The sequence below is a fragment of the Myotis myotis genome, unplaced genomic scaffold, assembly GCF_014108235.1.
Source record: "Myotis myotis isolate mMyoMyo1 unplaced genomic scaffold, mMyoMyo1.p scaffold_m19_p_12, whole genome shotgun sequence".
In the NCBI taxonomy this organism is placed as follows: Eukaryota; Metazoa; Chordata; class Mammalia; order Chiroptera; family Vespertilionidae; genus Myotis; species Myotis myotis.
The window spans coordinates 59,149,222-59,163,838 of record NW_023416316.1 but is presented as its reverse complement, the minus strand read 5'-3'; the positions used below and the strand labels follow the sequence as shown (position 1 = coordinate 59,163,838).

The 14,617-nt window shown below is 45.8% G+C and overlaps 1 protein-coding gene across 6 annotated transcripts in view; it reads right to left on the bottom strand.

The window, feature by feature from the left end:
- DENND4C (DENN domain containing 4C) overlaps nt 1-12,106 on the bottom strand; it is a 115,180-nt gene extending 103,074 nt beyond the window's left edge. For 4 of the 6 annotated variants that reach the window (XM_036331239.1, XM_036331244.1, XM_036331245.1 and 1 more), the window contains exon 1: nt 11,312-11,671. The gene's annotated coding sequence lies outside the window, so the exon portion shown is untranslated. Of the gene's footprint in view, nt 1-11,311; nt 11,672-11,974 lie in introns of those variants that run through there. The other 2 variants (XM_036331242.1, XM_036331241.1) reach the window with 2 other exon arrangements.
- Between the last annotated feature and the right edge of the window lie 2,511 nt (nt 12,107-14,617).

Sequence of the window (14,617 nt, the reverse complement as noted above, 5' to 3'; positions counted from 1 at the left end):
ATGGAGTATATAACACATTTGATTTTTTTAAGCCTTGTGTCCATACTGATATTATAAAAAGTGAAAGAAGAGGAGGGAAGGAAAGGAATGCTCCTTACAATAGAATGCCAACTAATAAACATAATAGTAAAGATCAAAAACCATATTACACCCTAGCTCAGTTGATTAGAGCATCATTTCCACAGGCCAAGGTTGTGTTTTTGATTCACCATCACCCCACCCCCGTTGGGGCACATTAATGCGTTAATGAATGCATTAATTAAGTGGAACAACAAATTGATGTCTCTCTGTCTCTCATCAGTGAATTATAAAAACCACATTACTATCGTCACAGTATTTAGATTTGAGAATTATCAATGGGTACTAAAACCACTGAGTAGAAGGGGATTGGAAATAGGATATTTATACAATCTCAGACTCTTCCCTAGAGATACTATTACAAAGAAATAAAATGTATCACCAGAAATCTGGTGGCCACCACTTCAACCAAGTAATCAAATTTAACATCACTAATAATTTGTCAAACTGATATGACATACCTTCTGTGATGCACTAAGAAGGACATCACATTAGTTATATAGTGTTAAAAATGCATAGCCTTCATCTAATCATGAGGGATGAGGAAGACAAACTCAAACTAAAGGGCAGAATTCTAAAAAATCAAATGTCAATATCATGAAGAAAAAAAGTCCAAGGTATTATTCTAGATTAAAGATTAAAATCTGAGAATCAAAAGATAACAGGAAAATCTCTAAACACTTGGAATTTAAATACACTTCTAACCAAGTTATGGTTCAAGAGGAAATTTAAGGAATTACAAAATATTGTGAATTGAACAAAAAGGAAAGACAACATATAAAAATTTGTGGAATGCAGTTAAAGCAGCACTTACAGGGAAATGCAGGGGTGAGCAAAAATAGGTTTACAGTTGTGAATATGCAAAACAGTTTATTCCTTCAATTGTAAGAAAATAGAAAGAAAAAAGAGCACACAGCAAAAATAAACCCCAAGAAAAAAGAAGAAAGAAAATAAAAAACATTGAAGAAAAACTGGCCGGGTAGCTCAGTTGGTTAGAGCATTGTCCTGATACACCAAAGTCCCAGTTCGATCCTTGGTCAGGGTACATACAAGAATCAACCAATAAATGCATAAATAAGTGGAACAACAAATCAATAACAAATCAATGTCTGTCTCTGTTTCTCCCTTCCTCTTTCTCTAAAATCAATCAATAAATAAACATTTTTTTACAGGTAAAAGGAAGAAATAAAACTCTCCCTATTCACTGGCAGGACTCTATGTAGAAACTCCAAGTAATCTACCAAATAAGTAACAACTAAATGTAATCAGTGATACTAGAATCAGTGATACTAGAATGGATCAGGAAACAGAAAAACAAAAAAATGCTATAATGTATATTATTGGAAAAATTTTAATGTAGACTATATATCAGATAATTTTGTAACAAAGCTAATTTTCCTAATGTGATTATTATATTGTGTAAGAGAATGTCCTTGTCCTTCAGAAATACATGCTAAACTTATTCTCAAACTAGGGTCCCAGTGCACAAATTCATGCACAGGTGGGGTCCCTTAGGGTGGCCTGAGGGGATCAGGCCCCAGCTCGCGCCCCCAGCCTTGCAGCCCTGCCTGGCACCCCGCCTTGGCCTGGTGCTGCCCCCTCACCTGCTCCACCATCCCGCCTGCCTGCTCCCTCAGGGCCTGGGAGCCGGGCTGCGGCCCTGCCCCCTGCCACCACCGCTGGTCGCTGTCTGTGGGGCAATCTGGCCCCCACTTGCTCCCACCTTGGCCTGGCACCACCCACTCACCTGCTCCACCATCTTGCCGCAGTCCCCATACACCAACGTTTCTCAACCTGTGGGTCGCAACCCCTTTGGGGGTCGAACAACCCTTTCACAGGGGTTGCCTAAGACCATCGGAAAACACATATATAATTACATATTGTTTTTGTGATTAATCACTATGCTTTAATTATGTTCAATTTGTAACAATGAACATACATCCTGCATATCAGATATTTACATTATGATTCATAACAGTAGCAAAATTACAGTTATGAAGTAGCAACGAAAATAATTTTATGGTTGGGGGTCACCACAACATGAGAAACTGTATTAAAGGGTCACAGCATTAGGAAGGTTGAGAACCACTGTTATATATGGTTTTTCTGATGGTCTTAGGCAACCCCTGTGAAAGGGTCGTTCAACCCCCAAAAGGGGTCGCAACCCACAGGTTGAGAACCGCTGCCATACACAATGAACTAATGGACTACAACTAGCCTAAAGCTAAACCAAACCCAGGTCCACCTTGGAATGGAGACTCTGGACACTGGCTTTACTTTTAGCTCTGCTGAATCCCCAGCTGCACCTCTTCCAGGACTGGCTTAAGGGAAATGAGATTTTGCAATACCAGGGATGTAATTCCACACAAATAACGCTTTCTAGCACATCTTATCCTCCTGTAGGGACCTCTGGAAATGCTTATTCCAATGGCACCCCAAGAACCCCACTCCCACTAGCAATGGAGAAAGACCATCCACACATTTCTCTGATAACACAAAGAAAAGGTATAAGGCCTAAGCCTAGGGCATTCCACCTTTAGAAGTAAGGAAAGAGAATCTAGAAAACATGACTGAGAAGCAACTGCCATAATTCAGAAAAAAACAAGTCAGGATGATATAGCATCCAGAAAACTATTGAGGTTTTTTAAATAATGGGGACTAATCAATTAACTTTGTCAAATGTTGATGAGAGGTAGAGTAAGACAAAGTGAGAAAGTAGAGAAAATGAGTATGAGCAATTCTTTTTGACATTTTTTTCTGTAAATGAGAATGAAAAGTGGATGTGTGTGTGAGAGAGAAAACAGAGATGGTACAGTATGTTCACATGCTTATAAAAATGACTCAGCAGGAAAGAAAAGATGATACAGAAGAGAAAAGGGATAACTCCGGAAGCAAAATCCTTAAATAGGCAAGAGGCAACAGCACAGATGGAGGGGCCATATATATGTGGCTAACAGTAAGAAAGGGAAAAAAAATTAAACAGACTTCTTGGTAATGAAACTGGAAGAGAAAAATGACTAGATAATGCTAAGGGTACATGTTTATATTTTGGGCCATAAGCTTAAAGTGAAACCAGTCAGTACTGTTATTTGCTTTCTCCAGTCACATTCAGCTGCTCAGGTTCAAGGAACCATAGAACTGGCAAAGAATTGGATTTAATCAGTTCTGAAGTTTTGCCCTGATTAGAGTGAAGAAATGAAAGAGAGAGTTGATAACTTGACCCCACAAAATAGTACAGAGCACTAGCAGGTATTAAAATTCTCATTCAATGAATCAATGTAATTGGGTAAGGAAAGAATTATATATAAGAGGATGACAGACAATGAAAATGTGGTTTGGCTAATGGCCTGGAGGTCTCGATGGAATGCCAGAAATGTCAAAATAGGGAACTAGAATATATGAGTTGGCAAAAGAAGAGATGGAAGTCAAAATTAGATGCTTATAGTTTTTAAGTTATAGAGTGGGTAATAAGGTCTAGGGCAATGTTCTTCACTCTGACTACACATTAGAGCCAGCTGGAACACATTAAAAATATCAGACCAATAAAATAAGAATTTCAGAGGATGGCACACAACTATCAATATTTTTTAGCTGCCTAGTCCATTGTAATGTTCAGTCAGATTAAGAACCAATAGTCTTGGGTGTGATCATGGAAGTGAGAAGCTGAGGCAGGTTGGAAAAGAAACTTGCAATCTGCAGATTCAAGAACTTCTAATGAAGTTTTCAACTATTATTCCCAATATAAATAAAAGCATGAACTATGTTAAAAGTACTTTACATGCATTAACTAATTTTATATTCATAACAGCTCAATATTTTTAATGATGAGGAAGAATGGAAGAGAACAGGGAACAGAGTGTACTGAATTTAGAGTCCTGGTTATAGTACTATTTAAAGACTAGAGTCCCGGTGCACAAAATTTGTGCACTCGGAGGGGGTCCCTCAGCCCAGCCTGCACCCTCTCACAGTTCAGGAGCCCTTGGGGGATGTCCTACTGACGGCTTGGGAGTGGGCCTAAGCTGTCAGTTGGACATCCCTAGTGCTGCCACGAAGGCGGGAGAGGCTCCCGCCACCACCTCTGCACTTGCCAGCCATGAGCCCGGCTTCTGGTTGAGTGGCGCTCCCCCTGTAGGAGCACACTGACCACCAGGGGGTAGCTCCTGTGTGGAGTGTCTGCCCCCTGGTGGTCAGTGCGCATCATAGTGACCGGTCGTTCTGCCACTCGATTTGCATATTAGCCTTTTATTATATAGGCTGAATTCTGGTAACTTAAATATTATAAACCCATATAATAGTTAAGTAGTTGTATTGGGCAACTACTTAAAAAAAGATGTATAGCTAATAAGCCAATCTATATCTATAAAAGGCTAAGTGTCCATCTGACCGGTACCTATGACATGCACTGACCACAAGGGGGAAGGCGCTCAACGCAGGAGCTGCCATGACGCACACTGGCCATCCTATCTAATAAAAGAGAAACATGGTAATTAGCGTACAACCGCTACCCTTCCCATTGGCTAATCAGGGCGATATGCAAATTAACTGCCAACAAAGATGGTGGTTAATTTGCATATGTAGGAGCAATGCTGGGAGGTGAAAGGGGAAGAAGGCGCCTGCCACACGGTGATTGGAAACCAAAGTGGCAGCTAAGAGCTAGGTGGCAAGGTAAAAGTGGCCCTGGGGCTCAAATGGAAGGAGGCGATGGTGGGGCCCCACCCCCTGTGCGGCCAGGCCATCAGTGCGGAGATCAGGCAGAACATGGGGATGACAGGGGCCCCCGCCAGTGTGCAGCCCGCTCTGTGTAAGGCCAGGCCATCCCCACGGAGCTCAGGCTGAACAAGGGGATAACAGGGGCCCCCGCCCGTGTGCAGCCCGCTCCGTGTAAGGCCAGGCCATCGGCATGGAGATCAGGAGGAACATGGAGATGACAGGGCCCCTGCCCCATGTGCAGCCCGCTCTGAGTGCGGGCAGGCCATCCGCACGGAGCTCAAGGGGAAAGCGGCGAAGGCGGGGACCCCGCTCCGTGTGCAGCCCGCTCCGAGTGCCAGCAGGCCATTGGCAGGCAGCTTAGGCTGAATGATGGCAGGGGTCCCCGCCCCGTGTGCAGCCCGCTCCGGGTAAGGCCAGGCCATCGGCAGGGAGATCAGGTGGAACATGGAGATGACAGCCCCCCCCCTCCCCCACCGTGTGCAGCCAGGCCATCGGCAGGCAGCTCAGGCTGAACAAGGGGATGGCAGGGGCACCCGCCCCGTGTGCAGCCCGCTCTGTGTTCAGCCTTCCTGAGTGCAGCCCCAGACATCGGTGCAGGGCTCAGATGGAACATGGTGATGGCGGCAGCCCCGCCCCCTGTGCGCCCAGGCCATGGGCGTTGGGCTCAGGAGGCTCCACCAGCAAAGCGGGACTGTGGATTGGGAATGGGCACAAGGCAGACCTCCTGGTCCTTCCCCTCAGCTGGCAGGCTCCTATCAATCTTCAGTTTCTACTGAAAGGAATGTGGCGCCTCCACTGCGCAGCCTCCCAGGACTCCGACTCTCAGGCTCCAGAGTGGAGACTTCAACAAGGACTTCAGCGCCTGCTCAGGGGGGAAACCGCCACCTCCCTACTCCACAGCTGCTTCTGTGTCTGCAAGAAGTGCGCATGCTCCTTTCTGTGACATGGGCAGAGTGAGAGCCTGAGTTGAGGGGTTCCACCATAGCATAGCAGCTGGACCAGTGCAGGGATGGAGGGAAGGAGGGTGGGGAAGGAGCAAGGGGGAAGCCCTGGTTCCCTGCTCCTCCTCCCACAGGTATGGCCCTTGCTGCTGTTATGATAAAAGGAGTTGTGTTTTTCTAACTCTGTCTGGGTAAAGGAAACAAGTGTCTGTGGATTGCTGATCTTATTCTCAGAGCTGCCAGTTAATCCCTCTGGATGCATCATATCCAACCTCCATAGGATCCGAGGGGCAGGATCAACCTTCGTTCCATAGTTGAGGAAATTGACCAATAAACACAGGTGTCTCATGCCTCAGTGTTAACTACCACAGAAATCTCCAGGTAATGACTCAGATTCTATATCTAAGGGTATATTTTCTTCTGTTTTCATGTTTAATTCAGCCCCAAGAATCAAATAATACAATAAAGAATAAAATGAGTTCAGGGGGCTCAGCATTGTATTCCCAGGGCCTTTCGTCCCATACAAACCACAGAGCTCAGTTATCCTGAGATGAAAGGAAAGAAAAGAGAAACATGAAAGGTTTCCCAGCTCAGTCACAGAGACATCTCATAACCACATATTAAGGACATGGCATTAACTTAGGAGTGGAAAGGACACAAATGGAATAGAATATGGAGCCACTTGGAGTGAGCAGGCCAGCAGGGGGACAGTTGGGGGCAAGCAGGCCAGCAGGGGGTGAGGGCAGTTAGGGGCAAGCAGGCCTGCAGGGGGGGTAGTTGGGGTGAGCACACTGGTACAGGGGGAAGTTGGGGCTGATCAGGCTGGCGGGGGGGGGGGGGGGGCAGCATTTGGGGGTGAGTAGGCTGGTGGCGGGGGGAAGTTGGGGGCAAGCAGGCTGGCAGGCAGGTAACTGGTTAGGAGCCAGCAGTCTCAGATTGTGAGAGGGATGTCCGACTGCCAGTTTAGGCCCGATCCCTGTAAACCAGCAGTAGGACATCCTTCCAGGGGTCCCAGATTGGAGAGGGTGCAGGCTGGGCTGAGGGACACTCCCCCTAGCCCCCGAGTGCACAAATTTTTGTGCACGGGGCCACTAGTTTAAAAATAAACGGCACCACGGACCTGGCGCCGACAAACCAACACTCGGCTTCCCCCAAGTGGGACACAAGGCCCCACCACCAGCCCAGAGCAACACCCCACCAAATCGCAGCCGATGCTGCCATGGCACAAAATGCGGCCCATAGCCAGGCCAGCCCAGAAATGGTGGCTGTGGGTGCTCGGGTAACGATGTCATGTAGCAACATCCAGCTTCCTCTCCCTAGCAACTAGCCTCCTTGGAGTTTCTTCAGCCCAGGAACACAACTTGCTGTATAGCCAGGTGGAGACATTTCACACTTAACCAAATGTTTGTGAAGCGTTTTCCCATGCCTCATCTCATTTGATCCTCACAGAAGTCCTGGAGTAGGTAGATAGGAGGCTCAATAGAATCCTATTTTCTTTTCATTAGCTGGAAAATGGAGATTTAGAAAGCTTAGAAACTTGACCCAACTGAAAAGAAGAAATGGTGGACCTTGAAAATGACTTCAGGTTTTTTCACTGCGTACAATATAGTCAAACACTGCTGCAGTTAAATATTTTACCCTTTGTTCTCCCTGCGTGATCTACAATAACAATCTGCTTCATGTTGATATTTACTACTGTGTTGCTGACAATTACCTGAAAGGGAAGTTGGGGTGCTTCACTGGACTGGAAAAAGTTTAGCTAAATCAGAAAGCAGGTCTAATTAGGCAAGTTTATTCTATATCTATAAAAGGCTAAATTGATTTGTGCATCTGTCATTGTCGATTGTGAATTTGGTTGACATTTCTATTATAGAGAAAGGGCGAATAGAGATACTAAAATATTTCTTCTAATTAATTTCCTTTCAATGTGCAAGAATTTGTGCACCAGGCCACTAGTATTGTAATAACTATGTATGTATGGTGTCAGATGAGTCCCAGAAACATCAGGTGGAACATATTTTAAAGTAAGCATATGATTATCTAACCCAGTGATTCTCAACCTTGGCTGCACATTAGAATTACCTGGGAATCTTTTTAAAATCCTGATTGAGACCCAGAAGTCAGGATTTTAAAAAGATTCCCAGGTGATTCTAATGTGCAGCCAAGGTTGAGAACCACTGGTCTAACCACTAAAATGTACACCTGAAACTAATACATAATAATACTGAATGTAGACTGTAATTGAAAAATTTTAGAAAGACTATTCCAGCAAAAAAACCTTTATTTTTCAAAGATGTAAAAAGTAATTTGGCTTGGACCATCGTGTTAGCAAAGTGATTTCATTATAGCATTATTTTAAGAATAAAAAGTAGACTTACTAAAATGTCAAAGATAGAAAAGGGTTAAATAAACTGTGACAGTAAAACACGTTATGCTTAAAAAGACAACAATATGAACATTAACAACAGAATTATAAACAACTATAGATAGAAGTAGTAATATTATACCAATTAATATATTATGCAAGTGTACTAACCACTACAATGCACTCTTGAAACTAATACAAAATAATATTGAGAAATAATAAAATAAATGAACAATATTAAACATATATATTATACAGCCCTGGCCAGGTAGCTCAGTTGGTTAAAGCCTGGTCCTGACACATCAAGATTTCCAGTTCAATCCTTGATCAGGGCACATACAAGAATCAACCAATGAATGCACGTAAGTAATTGAAACAACAAATCAATGTTGATCGGTCTATCTGTCTCTATCTCTGTCTCCCTCCCTTCCTCTCTCTAAAAGCAGTAATTTTTTTAAAACGTAAAAAATACATAGAATGCAAGTACAATAGAATTAAAGTATACAGAAAAATGTAAAGTAAGATAAGAACTAATTTTTTTCCTTTAAATTTCCTTTAATCATGTTACATTCTTTTCCAGTAAAAAGATTTTCAAATACCAATTTTGGCTCTATTACTCCTATTTATATAAGTACAGTACTATGTCAAGTATAAGTAGAAAAACATTAAACTTTATAAACTACCTAACTTTGTCGCACAAAAATAGTTTTAATTTTTTAAATTAATTTATTTATTGTTGACAGTATTACAGATGTTACCCATTCTCCCTACTTTTGCCCACCCTCTAACAAGACCCCCCACCCCAGGCCTTCACCACATTATTGATTTCAAATAATAATGCCAAAGACCTACTGTTCCACACCAGCTGTACTATTTACAGCTCTTTCTCCCAGTTTTAACTCTTATAAAGGTATCTTCAATTCCAACAAAGCACCTCATTATTACAAGTCTGTCAAACTGACAATCTGAAAGAGGTATAAATTGTGGCACCAGCATAGCGAAGATAAAATTTTAATCCATGTATTATTATGAAAGCTTATTTGTCCTTACTACCTAAGTTTCAGTAAACATATTATATTGGAAATTCAAACTAGAACAGAAATTGCGTTTTGCAAATCAGAAAGACCAAGTGAGACAACCTGTCTCTGACTCAGCAGCTTTCTTTTTACATACAACCTGTACTTAAGCTGCAAGGATAAAACTGAGCAGCAAAGCCAATGTGAAATCAATATCTGTCTTGGCAAGAAACTCCAACGAAAATACAAAATGTTTTGGTCTTTAACTCACAGATATACAAAGAGCAAAGGTACCTGGTTGGGTTATTATTCATCATGCAAAATCCTATGTGTAGCTACATATTAGCTTTTATCAGAGATATTTAACATGTTTCTTTATAGAGAATACTTCAAACAAGTAACTTCCAAGTCTGGCACCAGGACTTGTTATAACCTACACACCACTGCAGTTCCTTGTAATTTAAAACATTTGCGTTTTAAGAACAATCCTCACATGCCAATTTCTTCAGCTGAAAGTTCAAGTTTCTACTACAAAATACTATACGTACTTCCACAACAGAACGCACTAATTTACAAATGGTTCTCGAGTAAAATACTCCAAAATACAACTTCAACATTTCCGTCGTGGATTTTCTATTATCCAAATTAACAATTCTAAACAGTAGTGCACTAGAGAAACATTATCAGTCCGCTAACATCGGTAATACAAAAGATCAGATGGGTAATCCTGTATGTCCACCGGAGACACCGACGAGGGGAAAGCGTAGCCTGAGTTTGCCATCCCTAGAGAAAGGAGTCACAGCAGCCTCCATACAGGAGAGGCTTCCTCGTGAATACAAACCCAAGTTCACTTCCGAGTTCCCAGTCCCACACCAAGAAGGCACTTCACCAACTCTTCAACTGAAGTACCAACAAAATAAAATTCAGCAGGGGGGGGGGGGGGGGTCATGGTTCTACTGATCAAGAAGAGAGGGACTAAAGCTCAGAAATGTTTACCTTCTCTAACTAATTTTGCTCTCATCACGTGTACACACAACACTGCTCTGCGTTGCAGAGAGCTGCTTAATGCACATGATCACCTCGAATCAAATACCTGAAAACTTGGCGCCTTAGCACCCACATCCTCCCCTTTCTTACTAGACCTTTCACCTTCCGAAGAGTCGGAAAGGGAAGACCGACTTCCACCGTAAACAGGGGCCTGGGGAGAACGCCTTCGCGCGGGGTTGCACACAATTAAGCAGGCGGCTTCAATGAAGCAGTCCATTTCCCAGACTACGAGGCTTGACAATCTCTCCGAGGCAAAAATCAAACACGGCTGGAGGTTCATTACTGGACGTGACACTTTCCCTCTCGTTCGCACACGTAGCTGAGATAACTTGCCCTAAAGTTTGCCGTGTGAAACACTCAAATAATGGGGGGGGGGGGGGGGTGGAGGGGAGTACTATTTAGAAACTGGGTCATTCCTTATTTGTTCTGATGAGGCACGGCCTTAGGGAGGGAAAAGGTCTACGAAGCAGGAAAAAAAAGGGGGGGAGGTGGGAGAAAAAACAACAGCATCCTCAATGCAGAAAAGTTACGTTACAGCTCTTTACAAAAGTCAGCCAGCACTAGGGGCTCATTCTTTGGTTTTGTGGTTAGTCACTCGGCGATGAATGGAACCTGCCTTTCTAAAAGTTTCCCCAACAAAGACGTCGCCAGGAGCGGCCACGGCAGGCAGAGGAGGAAATGCTCTCCATTTACCTGCGACACCTGCCCGCGCGCGCCCCGTTCTCGCCGCGGAGAAGCCCCAGCTCCCGCCGCCCGGCCGCAGCGCCCGCCCGAACGCCCCATCCCCGCCCCACCCTGCCCCCACCCAGGCGGCAGGCGCCCCGGGAGTCCCGAGGGCCCAGATCCCCGGGCTTCCCCGCAAGTGGTTCTCAGGAGCCCGGGCGGTGGCGTGGGGAGGCCCTTCCTGGCCCAGCCTCTCCCCCCATCACGCCCCGCAGGTTCCGGGGACTCCCCGCCCCCGGAAACCGCGGAGAAACTAGGCCGGGGCGCCGGCCCCGACCCCTCTCCGCCTCCTCGGAGACCCCCCGCAGGCCGGCCTTCGGAGCTCCCCACCCCGCGTGGCTACCTGCCCTGCGCCCTCCCCGCACGGGAGCGCGGGCCCCGAGAAGGCGCGCGCGGGGAGCCTCTGCAAAAGGCCCTCCGCCGCCGCTCACCTGCCGCCGCTCCTTCAGCGCCACCCGGGCACGGCCCCTTCCTGGGGCATGGACGCACCGGCTTCGCGGCCTGGGCGCCCTTGGCGGGGCCGGGCGGGGGACTGGCTCTCGCGGCCGCCGCGGTCCTCTCTGCGCCTGCGCCGCCTCCGGGCTGGGTCTCGGGGGGCGCCGCGCTGCGCGGGTAACGGCCGGGAGCGCGGACTCGCGGCGGCGCCTCTTCTCCACCGAGGCCGGCCGTGCGGGCGCCCGGGCGCCTAGGAGCTGTCCGCCGCACGGCCGTCCAGACCGCCGACGGCCATGTTTCTGTTCCCTTTTTCTTTTTTTTTTCCTCCCCTCCTTCCGCCCCTTTCCACGGAACAGCACTTTCCTACCCTCCTCCCTCTCCTTTTCCTACTGCGGGGGCGGGTGGAAGGGCGAGGGGGAGGGGCGGGGCGGGGAGGATGCGGGGGCGGGGCGCCGCGGGGCCACGCCCCCCGGGAGGCCGAGGCCGCGGCCCGCGCTCCTCCCCCGCCCGCCGGGACCCCCGCGGGTGCGGGGTGCCGACCCGCCCAGCCAGCCTGCGGGCCCCGGCTCCGTGTCGGAGCTGCCGTCGGAGCAGAAACAGTGGGGCAGAAAGGACCCAGGGCGCTCCCCGGCACCCCTCCCTGCGGGGCCCAGACTCACCGTTTGCCGCGGGTTATTGCCTTGGCCTCGGGCAGGTGGCGGCGGCGGCTCCTGGGGAAAGGGACACCCAGGCGCTCGGAGTCGCAGAGGAGCGTGCGGGGCGGGATGCAGGTCCCCGGACCAGGAGCTCCCTTCCTTCCCGAGGCGGGAGCTGGAATTTCCACTCGTGACTGTGGGCCTCTGAGACCCGAGAGGGACCCGCCGACTGGCGCTCCCGAAGGTCCCTTCCCGGCCGCAGCGCCCCAGGAGAGTCCTGGGCTGCGCTCCGCGTGGCCGCCGCGGCCGAGATTTCGGAATGGGAACCGCGAATGTGGAAATGGCTCACGTAACTAATCAGTGCTCTCCTGTCTCCTGAGTAAGTGCAGCTTCCTTATCTACGGGGACGCAGGCACTGTCGTTTCGCCCGAATGCAAGTTTGGCGAGGTTTTTGTTTTTGACAACGGTGTGAAGGTCTTACAGTAAATGAAAAAGAATGGTTATCTGGTAAGGAGCAAATGGTTTGAAACAAATCAGGAGAACTTTTTTTTTTTTTTTTTTTTTGGAAATTAGGAGAACTTTTACCTTCTAACCTCTCCCCCCCACCAAGAAATATTTGGAGTGACTTCACAGGTTCCATGGAAGGTCAAAATTAGAACTGGTAAGATCTGTGCATATCTAATGAGTATTCACATATAATGACCATTTTCCTCTTGAGAGTTAATTTCTCATTCAATCTGCATTTTTTTGGCAAAAAGTATGAGATTAGAACTCGGTCATGAAGGCCCTGTTGTCAACTTCTGAAGTTTGTTGCATATATGGATAATTTGAATTTTGTAGCCAACAGCAGAAACTGCTTTCCTAACCACATTAGCAGTTAGAATCAATTCAGTAGAAATGCACAGCAATAGAAATAAGGCTTATTTAGTCCTATTTTGGAGTCAGTTTGTGCCCATTGAAAACCAATCTTTGATAGTGACAATCTAGACAAGTTTAATGCTTAGGAATTTAGCTTGTGGACTTCTTGTTCCTTTCTCAAGGTGAAATTAATAGTTTAGAAACATTTAATATAGATCAAAAATTTTAATGGATACATTTCTTTTTAAAATATGTTTTCATTGATCTTACAGAGAGAGGAAGGGATAGAGAGAGAGTTAGAAACATTGATAAGAGAGAATAATCCACCAGCTGCCTCCTATACGCTCCCATTGATGATCAAGCCAGAAACCTGGGCATGTGCCCTGACTGGGAATCGAACTGGCCAGCTCTTGGTGCATGGGACTAGAGACTCAAGCAACTGAGCCACACCAGCTGGGCTTAATGGGTACATTTCATTGACATTTATGGGTTGAGAGGTTTCTTCCCCTCTTTCCCTGTTTTTTTTACACCCACAGGAATTAATATGAAAGAAGCCAATATATCTCTCCCATTTGATTGATGGATTTCTCTCAATTGGCAATGTAAGATTTAAGAATTTCTTTAATTATTTTCATTATTTTAATTGTCCTATAGATTTACCATAAAATTTTCATTGCCATTTTCCACCCCATATTTTTTTAAATATATTTTTTATTGATTAAGATATTACATATGTGTCCTTATCCCCACGTTGCCCCCTACCTCCCCCCCCCTCCCCACTCATGCCCTCACCCCCACCCCCCCACCCCCCGTTTTCCGTGTCCATTGGTTAGGCCTATATGCTTGCATATAAGTCCTTTGGTTGATCTTTCCCCCTTAGCCCCACCCTCCCCTACCTTCCCTCCAAGGCCCAACAGTCGAATCAATGCCTCTCCGTCTCTGGATCAGTCCTTGTTCATCAGTTTATGTTGTTCATTATATTCCACAAATGAGTGAGATCATGTGGTATTTATCCGCTCTCCAGTTCCATCCATGCTGTGGCAAATGGTAAGAGTTCCTTTTTCTTCTTCCTCTTCTTAAAGAATACCTTTCAGCATTTCATATAATGCTGGTTTGGTGGTGATGAACTCCTTTAGCTTTTTCTTATCTGTGAAGCTCTTTCTCTGACCTTCAATTCTGAATGATATCTTTGCTGGATAAAGTAATCTTGGTTGTAGGTTCTTGGTATTCATCACTTTGAATATTTCTTGCCACTCTCTTCTGGCCTGCATGGTTTCTGTTGAGAAATCAGCTGACAGTCGTATGGGTACTCCCTTGTAGGTAACTGACTGTCTTTCTCTTGCTGTTTTTAAGATTCTCTCTTTATCTTTTGCTCTTGGCATTTTAATTATGATGTGTCTTGGTGTGGTCCTCTTTGGGTTCCTTTTGTTTAGGGTTCTCTGTGCTTCCTGGACTTGTAGGTCTATTTCTTTGACCAGGTAGGGGAAGTTTTCTGTCATTATTTCTTCAAATAGGTTTTCAATATCTTGCTCTCTCTCATCTTCTGGCACCCCTATAATTCTGATGTTGGTACGCTTGAAGTTGTCCCAGAGGCTCCTTACACTATCTTCATATTTTTGGAATCTTTTTTCTTTTTTCTTTTTCAGTTGGGTATTTTTTGTTTCTTCGTATTTCAAATCTTTGACTTGATTCTTGGGATCCTCTTGTCTGCTGTTGGATCTCTGTATATTATTCTTTATTTCAGTCAGTGTATGCTTAATTTCTAGTTGGTCTTTTTTCATATCCTCCAGGGTCTCACTAAATTTATCG